The sequence below is a fragment of the Dendrobates tinctorius genome, unplaced genomic scaffold (genome assembly GCF_039654945.1).
Source record: "Dendrobates tinctorius isolate UK_male_01 unplaced genomic scaffold, ASM3965494v1 ptg000089l, whole genome shotgun sequence".
NCBI classification, from domain to species: Eukaryota; Metazoa; Chordata; class Amphibia; order Anura; family Dendrobatidae; genus Dendrobates; species Dendrobates tinctorius.
This window is the reverse complement of record NW_027361757.1, coordinates 22321012-22337082: the sequence shown is the minus strand read 5'-3', so window position 1 is coordinate 22337082 and position 16071 is coordinate 22321012. Positions and strand designations below refer to the sequence as shown.

Below are 16071 nucleotides of genomic sequence, written 5' to 3'. Positions count from 1 at the left end.
TTGGCAGTTGGGAGTCTGCAGCACATGGTTGACTTAATGCTGCAGTGCCTGAGAAACGACTGCCGCATCACCCACATTCTCTACACAGCTGATTATTGGGTGTACACCCTCCTAGATCCTCGCTACCGGGACAACTTGCAAACCCTCATACCAACGTTGAACCGGGAGCGTAAACTGCGGGAGTACCAAGACACACTGGTGCAGTCCATCATGTTTTCCATTCCACCCGACAGCAGTGGTGCTAGTGCTTTACAAAGCACATCTGTGCTTCGAGCCAGTGGAGGAAACTCGGCACAAAGAGGGAGCAGAGGCAACGCCTCAGCACAAGGCAAGACCACTGTGGCCCAAATGTGGCAAAGTTTTGTGTGTCCGCCACAATTGTCTACACCATCACTGACGGTTCCAGTCAGCAGGAGGCAACGTTTCCGTCAGATGGTGACAGACTACATGTCTTGCCCTGTGACTGTACTCCCAGATGGCTCTTCCCCCTTCAAGTTTTGGGTCTCTAAGCTGGATACATGGCCAGAGCTTAGCCAGTATGCATTGGAGGTGCTGGCTTGCCCTGCAGCCAGTGTATTATCGGAACGCGTCTTTAGTGCCGCAGGTGGTGTACTAACAGACCGTCGCACGCGACTTTCTTCCGATAACGTCGACCGGCTTACTTTTCTGAAAATGAACAAGGCCTGGATCTACCCAGAATTTGCCAGTCTTCTTCCCGACTAAATAATTGGTTGGCAACTGTATACAGGTCTCCTGTTGTGTTCAAGTTTCTGCCACCTGAATTATAATCCCTGGGTTCCAACAACGTCAGTTGGTGTTCAGAAGTGCCATCTTCGCAGAGAAAAACACACTCGTTACTGTGTCTGTGGGGTTCAGTAATGCCAACTATTCCCCTGCTGTGTAGATGGCAAAGTCTAGTGCTGCCTCCACATGCCAGCACCATCAGGCCTCAGCCTGCTCCATGCCTCATCCTGGGCTCCAACAACGCCAGTTGGTGTTCAAAAGTGCCGTCTTCACAGAGAAAAACACACTCGCTACTGTGTCTGTGGGGTTCAGTAATGCCAGCTGTTCCCCTGCTGTGTAGATGGCAAAGTCTCCTGCTGCCTCCACATGCCAACCCTATCAGGCCTCAGCCTGCACCATGCCTCATCCTGGTCTCCAACAATGCCAGTTGGTATTCAGAAGTGCCGTCTTCACAGAGAAACACACACTAGTTCCTGTGTTAGTGGGGTTCAGTAATGCCTGCTGTTCCTCTGCTGTGCGGATGGCAAAATCTCCTGCTGCCTCCAACATCACACTACATGTTATTTTCTACTTGCTCCAAGTAGGCTTCAGCCTGCTCGGAGCATTGATCCTGGGCTTCAACACAGCCAGTTGTAGCTTGGAAGCGCCGTCCGCACAGATAGAATCAATCGCTCCTGTGTCTGTGGGGTTCAGTAACGCCAGCTGTTCCCCTGCTGTGCGGATGGCAAAGTCTACTGCTGCCTCCAACATCACACTACTACTGACTTTTAACCGTGTTCCACTTAGGCCTCTGGCTGTACTGTCTCTAGTATTTCCACTGGCCTCCAAGCCCGCCAGTCGCTGCTCTGATGTGCCGTCTGCACAATCCACACTTGTTCCTGTGTTACTGGGGCTCAGTCACGTCAGTTGATCCCCTGATGTGTGTCCGGCAATGTCTCCTGCTCTCTCCCCATTCCCATTAATAGTTGTGGGAATGTGGACAGAGCAGGACACCTGCCTTTCAGCCTTCTTGTAACTTCTGCTACTTTTCAAAGTTCAAGCTTGTGGAAATGGTTTTTGATTCTCACTCTGGATCTCCCTGACAATGACCCTGAAGACGACGACCCTGAAGACCACACAGAAGAATACCTAAAAGATGACCCTGAAGAAGATGACCAAGAGGACAAAGAACAGGAAGACAACCACCAAAATGCAGAACAACATGAGACAGAAGACCAAGAAGCATAAAAACCAAAAGCAGAAGAACATTAAGCATAAGACTAAAAATCTGAGTAAATGAGATTATCAAATTTATAATCAGAAGAAGACTAAGCAGTGTATGGGGGTGAGTCCGTTCCTCCTCGTGGTGCCTCTGGAAAAGGCCTGCTGCTGCAGGCCAAACTGAACGCGGACAAATCCTGTTGTAAATCTTTTGTGACAGGCTGAACGGAAGGTGTAATCTTCAAACTTTTATAGATAACAACTACAGGAATGCCTGACACAAATAAGAATATGATGAAGAAGAATAGGAAGAAGAAGAAGAAGAATAGGAAGAAGAAGAAGAAGAAGAAGAAGAATAGGAAGGAGAAGAAGAATAGGAAGGAGAAGAAGAAGAATAGGAAGAAGAAGAATAGGAAGAAGAAGAAGAATAGGAAGAAGATACTGCTGCTGCTGAAGATGATGAAGGAGAAAGTGTGGGAGAAGTAAAAAAGAAGGTGAAGAGCATGGAAGTAGTGAAACATACATATCTGACAAAAAATTAAATATCTTTGTAACTACGAACGTCTTAAAAAACAAAAACAAATTCCTGCTATTCCATTTGATTGGGCTAAACCTCTATGGCTTTAATGTCTCCTACACCTCCCACAATACATTCTACATTATTATTAGTTGTTTTTCTTCATGTAGAATTAACCGACAGGGAAAGAAAGGGTTCTTTTTAATTCTGATATTTCTGTTCCATTGACTTGAATGGGACTTCCGGGATCGGAATCGGTGATACCCGATCCTTTTTTAGATCGTCCGATCCATTCCGATCTGATATTTTTCAGTATCGGGTGGTATCGCTCAACACTACTCATCATACAATAACCCCAGGGCTTGAAAAAAAGCATCTACATTAGCCAGAATAGGATCTCCAGGTGTCAGAGAAAAGGCCCAGTCCTGGGGATCACCGTGCAGCAGGGAAATGACAATATTAACCTGCTGCATAGAGCTCCCCGAGGAGATAGGCTTCAAAGCAAGAAACAGTTTAAATTTATTCTTAAAGTTCAGAAATTTAGACCGATCCCCAGAAAACACATCAGGAGTAGGGATATTTGGTTCTACAACAGATGATTGGGCGAGATAAGCAGAGATTCTCCGCACTTCAGCAGTGAGCTGCTCAACACGATCGGACAATTGCCTAGTCTCAATTAAGGAAAAAATCCTCCTACGTCCCCAGAGAAAAAAGAGGAAAAAATATGTAAATTCTGACACTTTTTTTTTTTGCAATTCTTTCCTTCTTTTGAGTACCCTAGAATCTACAGTTAGGCCGGTGATTCTGTTATGAATGGGTCATCGAGGAGGAGAGCGCAATAGGCTATGCCACCAGAACACCAGAGAGGTTGGTCGCTCAGGGGATTGCAGACCCCTGATCTTAACAACACAACTAGCAGTAGCCATGGAGCGTTCCTACGTTGCCCTAGACGCCTCGTCACAGCTGGAGGACTAACTAAGCCTAAAGACAGAAAGGTGAAATCTAAACTGCCCTGAAGCAGATCCCCAAAGGAATAGACAGCCCCCAAACATATATTGTCTGTGAGACAAGATGAAGCACAAACACAGAAAATAGACTGAGCAAATGATGGGGCCCACACTGACTAGATAGGACAGGACAGAAAAGGCACTGTCTGCAATCACGCAAAAACCCTAATAATTCTAATACGACTGAAGTACAAAAATACTGAGGTTTGAACAACCTCGCCCCCACTATATCAGCACTCAGGTGTGAACTGGTGGCTAGCAACAGGCTAATACAGCAGGGGACTGAGCAAACAAACAAAAGATACAAAAATACAGGGCAGGAGCCAGCAGCCCCAGGGGGAGCAAGCTGACCCCTGACAGCAAGGCCAAAATAGATGCAAAGGGTTTAGCAAATGACACTTAGCTGAAAAATGCAGAATTAAGCAGGAGACAGAAATCCTCAGTAAGCAAAGAAAGGAGTATCACCGGCAGTCACTGACAGAAGTCTGCTCGCTTATGTAGTCCCAGTCACTACCACCACTCCTCCAATTATCTTCTTATCGTGTTAAGGCACATCAATGGGAAACATATTAAATATGAATAGCAATACTGCTTCTGGATATTAAGAAAAATTGAGACGCTTAGCACATAATTTGGCCAATTCATGCATGCCCAGTGTGAGGGGGGGTCGACTTTGCTCACCTCAGGGGGAGGGGAGAGAAGGACCTAGCAGGGGTCGGCTCTCTAGCGCCACCACTTGCCCCAGGTCAATCAGGCAATTGCACCGAGGGCAAATAGTCGCCAGGAAGTCTTCCCTTATAGGTTCGAGTTAGTGAGGTGCTTTGGCAAATGGAGCGCTAGTGTAGAGTATCAGACTCTGCCCCCATACACAGGGATAGAGTCCCTGTCAACTCACTAGCGTGCGGCACCGCAACTGCGTTGCCAGCAAAACAGATATATTTATAAAAAAGCGTGCAAGTGTGCATAGAGCCGCTCAGGCAGATATCGCCAGTCACCCTGGATTGGACAGATAAGGGCATAGGTTGCGCACGGCGCTGCACAGGCGGTGGCTGGCAATTGCTGCGGTACGATAGTGCCCAGCAGAGGGCGACACCATCGGACGCTAGTGTATGCTGAGTACTAGGAGCACAGTGATGTGAGCATAGCCACCCGTGGGCGCTGACTCTAACTCTTAATCCCTAACGCAAACACAACCAGAGGGAGGGAGTCTTAATGAGTCAGTCACCAGATACATGCATCAATCATCATACACACAAATAATAATTAGAGTCTATACTAGCGCATGGTCGTGCAGCCATGTGAATCTTTTATAGCAGTGTACTTCCGGGACCTTCCTTGTGGTCCAATCGGAACAGACACGGGACCTGAGCATGTGACCCCAGAGCTCCAATGAGATGCTGAGCCATGGGCATGCTCTGTGGAGTGAAAAAGGGACTTAGTCCCAGGAGCTGCTCGCCGCTGGCTAGTGCAGGCTGCTATAGCTGAACCAAGGATGGCAGCAGCAACCAACCTGACAGCACTAGCTTGAGCAAGGCATCGGGAATGACGTCTTTGCTGAGCAGGCTCCTCTGCGGCCGGGACTGAATGTGAGACCGCAGCAGGCAAGGGTCGGGATTCCTCCTGTTGGGATTCCTCCTCCTCTACCCTCACAGCCTTTACCCCACCCGAGAATCCTCCCCGAGGACGACTTTATATGGGGAGAGTTGAAGCATAACCAGGGAACTCCTAAAAGGACCTGATCGATACCCTCAGGCATGATGAGGAGGGATATCATCTCCTGATGAGACGGAGACACCGAGAGTATCAATGGGACAGACTGGTGGGTCATTTGTGAGGGTAGAGTTGCGCCGTTCACCACCCTGACAGTGACTGGCTTGGCCATCATAACCAGAGGTATTGTGTGCCATTGAGCGAAGGCAGAAGACATGAAATTGCCTTCTGCTCCAGAGTCCATGCAAACCTCCACCGCCAGAGTGGATGAACCAACCCCAAGCATTCCCTTAAAGGTCAGCTTGGAGAAAAACTTTGCTGATCCTAGTGAGCCTCCTCCTATGACCACTAGAGGCGAGCATTTTCCCGACCGCTGTGGGCACTGGTTGGCAAGGTGCCCAGACTGCCAGCAAACATGACATACCACAGATGCTCGAGCGGACCGGGACGAGGAGCCCCCAAGGCCCCCTGAGGCTCGGATGCCCGATCGAGAGATTCCAGAGGTTTAGCAAAGCTAGGTGCCAACTTAAACCTCTGCCTATACTGGGACCTGTTATGAATGAGTCACCGTAGGAGGCAAAAGCAGAAATACAAGCTAAGTCCAGAAAACCAGAGAAGTTGGCAACTATCAGATTGCAGACCCCTGAACCTATCAACACAACTAGCTGTAGCCGTGGGGGGTTCCTACGATGCCCTAGACCCCTCAATCACAGCCGGAGAATTAAATAGGCCTAAAGAAAGAAAGGGGAAATCTAAACTGCCCCAGAGCAGACCCCAAAGCAATAGGCAGCCCCCAACATATAATGACGGTGAAGCAAGATGAAAACACTAACACAGACAGAAAGATAGACTAAGCAAAGACGGGGCCCAAAACTACCTAGATAGGAAAGGACAGGAAGGCTGCTGTCTGCAATCTGCCAAAACCCTGTCAAAGACATAAGCCAACAAGCTGATATGAAAAAGGCCCTGAAGCAGCTAGGCTTCAAAAACTAAATCAGCACTCAGGTATTTTCATAAGACAGAGCTAAAGGAATTCAGTACACCCCAGCGGGGAATGGCAGAAATCCAGAAAAACAAAGCAAAACAAAGTCAAAGCACAAATGCAAAAGGCCGAGCAGCAAACTTAGCTTTAGAGGAGCAGGAATTCAGACTGGTCTCCAAGGATCCCACAGAGAAATCACCCGCAGGGCAGGAGGGCGTCGGCAGCCTTATATCCAGTCAGTAACTCCACTCAGCCAGTCATCATCATCAGCCTCAGGTGTTTGATAATCAGGCTCACTACCTTTCTTTACCAGAAGAGGGAGTTCCTCGGGCCTCAGTAATGAAGGGGAAAATGAACTCACAACAGGGACCGCTCCAACCTTCGCTCGGTGAAGCGAAGGTCTATACGGGTGGAGACGGTAATAAGTTCCTCTACTGTGGCAGGAACTTCCCTGGTGGTATCCTTCACATGGTCAGCCAAGCCTCTCCAGAAAGCCGGAATGAGGACCTTATCTGGCCACTCCAAACTCAGGGGCCAGCGTCTGAAACTGGATGGCGAAGTGACTGACCATGGACGAGCCCTGTGACATTGCCAGCAGCCAGAGCGCGGTGTCATGGGTGACTTGCGGTCCTAAGAAGACCTGCTTCAGAGTGGCCAAGAACAGAGAAGCACTCTGCACCACATGATCACCACACTCCCACAGCGGTGTGGCCCACTCCAAAGCCCTGCCCAACAAGAGGGAGACGACAAATCCCTCTTGTTAGCCCTCTCGGAAGGGAATTGTGCAGCCAGCAGCTCTAGCTGTATGGCGCACTGACTCACAAAATCCCTACATGAGGCACTATCGCCCGAGAACTTCTCGGGCAGCGGGAGGTGGGACAAAGCCGGGGCAGAGATGGCAGTGGTCATACGGGAGACAACCTCTGTGGCTGCCTGGAAAGCGATCGTGGTAACATGCTGAGGCTGGATGCTCAACAGCCGCCAACCTGCCCTCCAGCTGCCAGATGTACGCATGTAGTTGCTGCTCATCTGCCATTACTAGCCAGACCCTGGTGCTAGTATAATGTTAGGGTTGTGGATTGCACTAAATATAAAATATTAAGAAATGCGATCGCAACCCGGGGTCCACCGTGCAGAGATAATAAACTGCTGCTCGGTAATGGCGGAGTGCAAACTAAACATCGGCGGGTAACCACTGACCCGGTGTATACAGGAGAGAACTCTGTTACTTCAGAGTTCGCTGGCACAAATAATGTCTTTGCTGAGTAGTCTCCTCTGCGGCTGGGACTGAATGGGATACTGCAGAAGGTAAGGGTCGGGATTCCTCCTGTGCAGAGGCGGGAACACGATGCCTAACAACTAGAGTTGAGCGACTTTTGGCTTTTTAGGGTCGCGTTTCGTTTCGTGAAAAGTCGGGGTCGTCCCGAAACACGAAACCCAATGTAAGTCAATGGGGAATAAAAATCGGCAGTGAGAGGAGGACAGGAAACACACCAACAGTGCCCATTTGAATGCCAAAAGCATCAATTCTTCTTACTTAAGCTTGTCAACCTTAATTAACTTCATAATACAAGTTACGCACTGAAAAATGGGGGTTATTTGGCTACAGACTGTGGGGGGGGGGAGGGCTGGCTCCAGGTTTTCATGTGCCCTGGGCGAAAGAGCGCCCCTTTAACACATACCACAACTCATCATGCTCCGATATGGCAGAGAAATAGCGGTATAGTACAATGAAAAATACCTCACTTTTTACATCTCATGACGAGGCCCATCTATTTCTCCATACAGAATCATTGGTCCCATATAATGTTTGAAACAGTATATGATGGGCTCCACATAATGCTACAGTATATGTTGGTCCCCATGGATGAAGCTCCACTGTCTTATGGGCCCAAATAATGCTCCAAACATAATGGGCCCCATTTCTAATGCTCTAGTGTATAATGGGCCCTGTAAATGCTGCTCCAGTGTCTGATGTCCACCTTTGGAATGTTCCAGTGTATGGTGGGCCCCATCTATCATTCTCAGACGGTGTTAGGCCCAGTATGGATTGCACGTGATTGCACAAAGGTTAGAAAGGGTACCGTATCCCCGGATAACATGTATGGATAGCGTACACATTCAAAATATATGTCTCAGGAGGCAGGCTCAGACGGTGTTAGGCCCAGTATGGATTGCACGTGATTGCACAAAGGTTAGAAACGGTACCGTATCCCCGGATAACATGTATGGATAGCGTACACATTCAAAATATATGTCTCAGGAGGCAGGCTCAGACGGTGTTAGGCCCAGTATGGATTGCACGTGATTGCACAAAGGTTAGAAAGGGTACCGTATCCCCAGATAACATGTATGGATAGCGTACACATTCAAAATATATGTCTCAGGAGGCAGGCTCAGACGGTGTTAGGCCCAGTATGGATTGCACGTGATTGCACAAAGGTTAGAAAGGGTACCGTATCCCCGGATAACATGTATGGATAGCGTACACATTCAAAATATATGTCTCAGGAGGCAGGCTCAGACGGTGTTAGGCCCAGTATGGATTGCACGTGATTGCACAAAGGTTAGAAAGGGTACCGTATCCCCGGATAACATGTATGGATAGCGTACACATTCAAAATATGTCTATACATCAGGAGGCAGGCTCAGACGGTGTCAGGCACAGTATGGATTTGACGGCCCAGATTACACAGCGGAGGAGCAGGGAGAGGTAAAGATTGCAAATGCTGGGGCACTGCCCAAGCAAGGGGGACCCACTTGTGGGCGTCGGTACTGGCACTGGGCCCCTCATAGTACAGCGGTGTGTCTGACGGCGGGTGTGCACCACCACCGTCAGAGACACTTGATTGCACTATGAGGGACCCTGTGCCAGTGCCCGCGCCCAAGAGTCGGCCTACCCACCTGTCCAGGGCAACGGCACTCGCACGGTGTCATGCGCTAGGTGGTGACCCCTGCCATGGGGGGGGAGGCAGCACAGTTAGGGAGTTTTAGAAAGTGGCATATGTTGATGTTGGACATTCAGCTGATGCAAAAGGCGAAATAGGTGAAGTACCAGGAAGAGGTGGACCAAAGCAAGCCATTTTTCTGTCACCCTATGTGTCATCAGGGGAAGGTGGGACAAAATCCTTGGAAACCCATGCGTGGTTCATTTTAATGAAGGTTAGATCATCCACATTTTGGGTTGACAGACGGGTCCTTTTTTCTGTCAGGATTGATCCAGCTGCACTGAAGACTCTTTCCGATAGCACACTTGCAGCTGGGCAAGCGAGCTCCTGTAAGGCATATTGGGCCAATTCAGGCCAGGTGTCCAGTTTAGCGGCCCAATAGTCAAAGGGGAATGACCTGTGTGGGAGAACATCGATATGGGAGGAAAAGTAGTTTGTAACCATAGTTGACAACTGCTGTCTCCTGTCACTTTCCATCGATGCAGTATTACCAGTTGTGTAAGCGGTATTTGAAAAATCAGTCCACAACATTGTCATGAAACCCCTGTCTCAAAAGCCACTTCTGCTGTGTGCACCACGAACACCTCTGCCAAGCTGCCCCCGGCCCGTACGGCTCGTGTGAGAACCATCACCGCTGCTGTGTGCTGGGAATGCCTCAAGCAACCGATTTACCAGAGTTGCTTGTTTATTAGCCAATATTAGGTCAAGGTTCTCCTGTGGCATGATGTTTTGTAATTTGCCTTTATAGCGTGGATCCAGGATGCTGGCCAACCAGTAGTCGTCATCGTTCATCATTTTGGCAATGCGGGGGTCCCTTTTTAGGATCCGCAAGGCATAATCTGACATGTGGGCCAATGTTCCCGGTGTCAATGATGCACTGCGAGTGCTGGGTGGAGGAGCACTTTCTGGCAAATCCACATCCCTCCAGTCACGCACAAACCCTGTACCAGACCTTGCCACGCCAACATTTTCACTTGCCCCACGAGATGCATCCTCCTCCCCTAAGTAATCATCCCCATCATCATCCTCCTCCTCCTCTTCTTCCTCCACCTCGTCCAGGAGAGGTCCCTGAGCAGACAATGGCTGAATGTCATCAAGGATTCCCTCCTCCACTTCCTCCTCATCAACATTGGCTGCAGACGCCTGCTCCTTAAGGTGCGTCAAAGTTTGCATGAGCAGACGCATAAGTGGGATGCTCATGCTTAGGATGGCGTCGTCTGTGCTTACCAGCCGTGTGCATTCCTCAAAACACTGAAGGACTTTACAAAGGTCTTTCAGCTTCGACCACTGCACACCTGTCAACTCCATGTCTGCTCTCAAAGTGCCTGGCCGTGTATCCTCCCACAAATGCATTATGGCCTGCCTCTGCTCGCACAGCCGCTCCACCATGTGCAGGGTGGAGTTCCACCTTGTTGCAATGTCGATAATGAGGCGGTGGTTGGGAAGGTGGAGCAATCGCTGCAGCTTCTGCATACGAACGGAGTGTACAGGCGACCGGCGGATGTGCGCGCACAGTCTTCGCACCTTCTGGAGCAGGGCTGTTAACTCCGGATAATTTTTGAGGAAGCACTGCACCACCAGGTTCAAGGTGTGAGCCAAGCAAGGTATGTGGCTGAGTTTTGAAAGGGCTATGGCTGCCACAAAATTACGGCCGTTATCACTAACTACCTTGCCTGCCTCAAGATGTACACTGCCCAGCCATGACTCAGTTTGTCGCTTCAAGTACTCGGCCAGCACCTCGGCGGTGTGTCTGTCGCCCAAACACATCATCTGCAACACAGCCTGCTGACGCTTTCCACTAGCTGCTCGATAGGGGGACACATCGTGTGCAACAGTGGCAGCTGCAGATGGAGTGCTCGTACGACTGCGCTCTGTGGACGAGCTTTCGCTTCTGGAGGAGGAGGAGGAGGAGGGTCGAACGCCTACAGCCAACTGTTTCCTATACCGTGGGCTAGGCAGCACTGTCCCACCACCGCTGTCCCCTGTGGACCCTGCATCCACCACATTAACCCAGTGCGCAGTGATGGACACGTAACGGCCCTGGCCATGCCGACTGGACCATGCATCAGTTGTGAGGTGCACCTTTCCGCTCACTGACTGCTTGAGTGCATGGACAATGCGGTCTTTCACATGATGGTGGAGGGCTGGGATGGCTTTGCGAGAGAAGAAGTGGCGACTGGGTAGGTCATAGCGTGGTACTGCATAGGCCATGAGTTCGCGGAAAGCTGTGCTTTCCACCAACCGAAAGGGCATCATCTCAAACGAGATTAGTTTGGCAATGTGGGCGTTCAAACCCAGTGTACGCGGATGAGAGACTGAGTACTTTCTTGACCTACTCATAGTGTCTGGGAGGGTGAGCTGGACTTGAGAGCTGCATATGGTGGAAGTAGCGGTGGACAGGGTGGACTGAGAGAGGGTTGATGATGGTGATGGAGTTGGTGTTCTTTCTGATGGCCTAGAATCAGTCTTTCGTTGATATAACAGTGGGATTCCCTGACTGCTGTGGTCTTGCAACGACACCTCAACATTTGCTGCTGTGCTAACCGGTGGGCTTACAGTGGGGGAAACAATGTAGCGTTGCTGACTACCTTCGTTGTGATCAGTTGCACATGTGACACTTGAGGTTTGGTGTTGTGTCCACGCTTGCAAGTGCATGCTGGTTAAATGTCTAAGCGTGCAACTGGTATTCAAATTTTTCAGATTTTTCCCTCGGCTAAAGGTCTTTGCGCACTTCTTACAGATAACCTTGGCCTGATCATGAGGATTTTGTTCAAAAAAGTGCCACACTGCACTCTTCCTACTTTGGCAGACATTTTGCGGCCTAGCACGCTGTGATCTTTTGACCCTCTGGACAAGCTGTCCAGCAACTCTTTTGATGTTTGGAACCTGTCTTTGGAGTGCTCCGGGCCTGCCAGATAACAGCTGTTGCGATGTCGATGTCTGCTGTGGATGCTCCTCATCTGAGCTATTGGAAGCAGCACCCTCTTCCCCCAATGGATGCCAATCTGGGTCAACAACTGGGTCATCCATCACCTCCTCTTCTATGTCATGTGCACCTTCCTCTGTGTCACCGTGTATGGTGGTATAGTGTGCGGGAAGGGGCACCTGAGTCTCATCAGGGTCAGAATCTGGCTCTGTACACTGCGAGGACAATGTAGTGCTCTGAGTGAATGTACCAGCAGAATCATCCATCAGCGGCTGTGCATCAGTGCACTCCATGTCAGATTCATCTTGGCCTGGGTAATTCACCATTTGACTTGATAATCCAGGCATGGTATGTGAAAACAGCTCCATGGAGTAATCAGTAGTATGGCCTGCGTCATCCTTCAATCTTGGTTGGGGTGAAGGACACAAGGAAAGGTGTGGTTCATGAACATGAGCCTCCAATGACGACTCAGTGCTTTTACTTTTTACAACTGAAGAAGAGGAGGCGATAGAGCTGGAGGCTGAGTCAGCAATGTACGACAAAACTTTTTCCTGATGCTCTGGCTTTAAAAGCGGTTTGCCAACTCCTAGAAAACTAAGCGTTCGAGGCCTTATGTAGCCAGACGATGACGCAGGGTCAGCACCTCCTGCATTCGGTCCTATTTTGCTCTTGCCACTACCATCAGATCCACCACCAACACCATCATTACCAGCTGCCAACCCCTGCCCAATTCCACGGCCTCTTCCACCAGCCTTCCTCATTTTGGTAGAAATGTAGACAAAATCCAACAAACTATTTAGTAATGTAAAACAAGGTACAAGGTGTCTATAGGACAGGGGAGATTTTGAATTTCTGCAGACACTTGTGGACACTGGACACTTTTGGATTGTGTGAGGCCCACTGATATCTGAGCGCTATGTGACAGGCTCGATGGCACAGCTGTGACCAAAGTGACTAGAGGATAAGGGAGATTTTGAATCTCTGCACACACTTTTGGACACTGGATGGACACTTTTGGATTGTGTGAGGCCCACTGATATCTGAGCGCTATGTGACAGGCTCGATGGCACAGCTGTGACCAAAGTGACTAGAGGATAAGGGAGATTTTGAATCTCTGCACACACTTTTGGACACTGGATGGACACTTTTTTGGATTGTGTGAGGCCCACTGATATCTGAGCGCTATGTGACAGGCTCGATGGCACAGCTGTGACCAAAGTGACTAGAGGATAAGGGAGATTTTGAATCTCTGCACACACTTTTGGACACTGGACACTTTTGGATTGTGTGAGGCCCAATGAATATCTGAGCGCTATGTGACAGGCTCGATGGCACAGCTGTGACAAAAGTGACTAGAGGATAAGGGAGATTTTGAATCTCTGCACACGCTTTTGGACACTGGATGGACACTTTTTTGGATTGTGTGAGGCCCACTGATATCTGAGCGCTATGTGACAGGCTCGATGGCACAGCTGTGACCAAAGTGACTAGAGGATAAGGGAGATTTTGAATCTCTGCACACACTTTTGGACACTGGACACTTTTGGATTGTGTGAGGCCCAATGAATATCTGAGCGCTATGTGACAGGCTCGATGGCACAGCTGTGACAAAAGTGACTAGAGGATAAGGGAGATTTTGAATCTCTGCACACACTTTTGGACACTGGATGGACACTTTTTTGGATTGTGTGAGGCCCACTGATATCTGAGCGCTATGTGACAGGCTCGATGGCACAGCTGTGACCAAAGTGACTAGAGGATAAGGGAGATTTTGAATCTCTGCACACACTTTTGGACACTGGACACTTTTGGATTGTGTGAGGCCCACTGATATCTGAGCGCTATGTGACAGGCTCGATGGCACAGCTGTGACCAAAGTGACTAGAGTATAAGGGAGATTTTGAATCTCTGCACACACTTTTGGACACTGGATGGACACTTTTGGATTGTGTGAGGCCCACTGATATCTGAGCGCTATGTGACAGGCTCGATGGCACAGCTGTGACCAAAGTGACTAGAGGATAAGGGAGATTTTGAATCTCTGCACACACTTTTGGACACTGGACACTTTTGGATTGTGTGAGGCCCAATGAATATCTGAGCGCTATGTGACAGGCTCGATGTCACAGCTGTGACAAAAGTGACTAGAGGATAAGGGAGATTGGATTGCTTTTAAAAAAGCAGTTTGCGGAGCAGTGGGTAAACAGCAATGCAGGAATGTCAGGAAGCCTTAGAAGGCAGCCCAACAACCAACACCACTGATACACCACTATATAGCCTCCCCTTGCACTGCACACACAGTGACTGGTGTGTTGTGCAGGCCAAATTGCTAGCAGCAGAAGCAGTTTTTTTGTCTTCTCAGCAGGACAAAAAAAAAAATTGGGATTGCTTTTAAAAAAGCAGTTTGCGGAGCAGTGGGTAAACAGCAATGCAGGAATGTCAGGAAGCCTTAGAAGGCAGCCCAACAACCAACACCACTGATACACCACTATATAGCCTCCCCTTGCACTGCACACACAGTGACTGGTGTGTTGTGCAGGCCAAATCGCTAGCAGCAGAAGCAGTTTTTTTGTCTTCTTCCCTGCCTAACGCTCTCCCTACATAATCAGCAGCAACCTCTCCCTATACTAAGATTGGCAGAAGTAAGATGGCGGTCGGCGTGCACGCCCTTTTATACCCCCTGTGACGCCCACCAAAGCAAGCCAATCACTTGCATGCCCTTCTGAAAGATGGTGGTGACCCGTGCCTATGTCATCACGTTGCCCACAGTGTCCGTGGATCCTGATTGGCTGAAAAAGAGCGCAAAACAAACTTTTGAAACGCGACTTTGGCGCGTAAGTCGCCGACCTCGTGGCCGACCTCATCCTAGGGTCGGGTTTCGTTTCATGAAACCCGACTTTGCCAAAAGTCGGCGACTTTTGAATTTTTTCGACCCGTTTCGCTCAACTCTACTAACAACTTTACACACTACACATCCAAATACATTATAACCATACATGCCTTCAAGGTGGAACGTGGGCAATATGTTCTTCTCTTTACACCTACGCAGTATTTATAATGTGTCTTAGGCACTTCCTGTGCCATGTCTGAAAACGAGGAGTTAATTCATTGAAAAGGAGCATAATTTACCAGATAAATTGTGTAAAACCGTGACCAGAAAATACACCCAAATTTTTTCTCAAGTTTCTGGCTCAAAGTAAGCCAACTTCTAGGTGGTATAAGCTAACAGATGTATAAAACTGAATCATTTTAATAATTTCTAATATAAAGTTCTAGTCTATTTTACCTCACTTTAATTTTTTTGCCTTTATCAGTAAATTATATAATAAACTAATTATTTTCAAACAAAACTACAACTTGTGCTACAAAAACCAAGCACTCTTATGGTCGTCAACAGAGGAAATAAAAAAGATTATGAAGATAAGACATCTTATTTGTGAAGAAAGATGTCCTTGTGTCTGCACTAAATCCCCCACAATATTCCAAATAAATCCCAAGTGAAGATCCCAACAACCTCTCACCTAATTTTCAATAGGGGGGTAAATGTGGGGACACCCCGGCAGACAATATTATTTTTGTTATTAAAATGCCAAAACTTTAGGATCGCTTGTTTGACAAGGCCATGCGTTATATGCTGGTTTTGTACAAAAATTCTATGCCCAAGTATTGCCTAATTGTTGTCTTCTGTGTACCATATGTAACACAAGGCCCCAAAATATGTTTATCACTGTTGCTCCTACTAATTTAGTCCACCTACTTAATGATGACAGAGTTTTGAACAATTAGTCTCACCAACCATTACATGTAGTTAAAAAGTCAAATTCTACAAGAATTTGCACCAAATCCATCAAAAAGCAAATCATGAATTTTGTACAAAGCCCAATTTTATTTTCTGCCTTCAACCATTTTTGCAACTTTAGATTGCAAAAAGTCACAAATTTTGTCTCAAAAAATCCAGCGTACATAAAAACATTGCTCGGTGGAACTAGAATAGAGCTGCGCCAAATTTTTAAACTTTTTTAAAAAGTCACAATTCA

At 48.3% G+C, this 16071-nt stretch overlaps 1 protein-coding gene across 1 annotated transcript in view; it reads left to right on the top strand.

The window, feature by feature from the left end:
- Positions 1-16071, top strand: part of LOC141098265 (intelectin-1-like) — a 116921-nt gene that overhangs the window by 33305 nt on the left and 67545 nt on the right. The window lies entirely within an intron of this gene.